The 797-nt window shown below is 29.7% G+C and overlaps 1 protein-coding gene across 1 annotated transcript in view; it reads left to right on the forward strand.

Annotated features, from left to right (window-relative positions):
• The window catches only part of LOC119594921 (PDF receptor-like), a gene marked incomplete at its 5' end in the record, with an annotated part of 54,622 nt that overhangs the window by 34,289 nt on the left and 19,536 nt on the right, over positions 1–797 (forward strand).

Here is a 797-nt window from a genome sequence, read left to right on the forward strand (position 1 = left end):
ACAGCATTAGAAATTATAGGCGAGAATACCATGAATAGAAAGAGAATTGGAGTCCTAAGCTCGTTATTAGGTCATTAATGCTTGCATAAGTCTGTGAGTTCCAGAGTCACTGCAGCGCTCGTTAGCAGATGTTCTTTTGAGAGGAGAGATGTAGAAGTAGACTTGTCTCTTAGATAAAGAGAGAAAGGCAGAGTGAATTTAGAAAAGGTTGCTAAGAATCGGCAATACTTCTCAATTAGAATTCTGACCGTTTCATTCAGTAGTAAAAAAATAAATTAAGTAGCATTTTAAAAGGTAATATCTGTACGTCTTACGACGAGTTATCTATATGTATTATATTATATATATTATTGTATATATATTATATATTATTATTATATGTATTATTATTATTATATATATTATACATATATTATATTAATTATTCATTAAGTTTGTGTGTGTAAACCATTATTTTAGACGGCAATTTACATTTGATAAATAACTTCGATCTGTTGTCCCCTTCTATACTTTTTCTATGTTTTTTCTTTATCCATTATCTCTAATTATTCTCTTTCTTTTTTTCGAATTGAATGAAGTAAACGCAAATTCTATTCTCATGTTTCTTGTGTCCTGTGAATGTATGGGTATTGCTGTATGTCTGTGGTGGTGTAGTAATTCTGTAAAAGAGACAGGCGTGTATAGAAAATTGAAGTAGGTATGTCTGTAGAATGTAGTTGTATTCGTGGTAAAAAAAAAAATGTAAGCAGATTTAACGGGATATATTATAATTATTCGTAACACTCGAGTTATTAGTG

The sequence above is a fragment of the Penaeus monodon genome, chromosome 34 (assembly GCF_015228065.2).
Source record: "Penaeus monodon isolate SGIC_2016 chromosome 34, NSTDA_Pmon_1, whole genome shotgun sequence".
NCBI lineage: Eukaryota > Metazoa > Arthropoda > Malacostraca > Decapoda > Penaeidae > Penaeus > Penaeus monodon.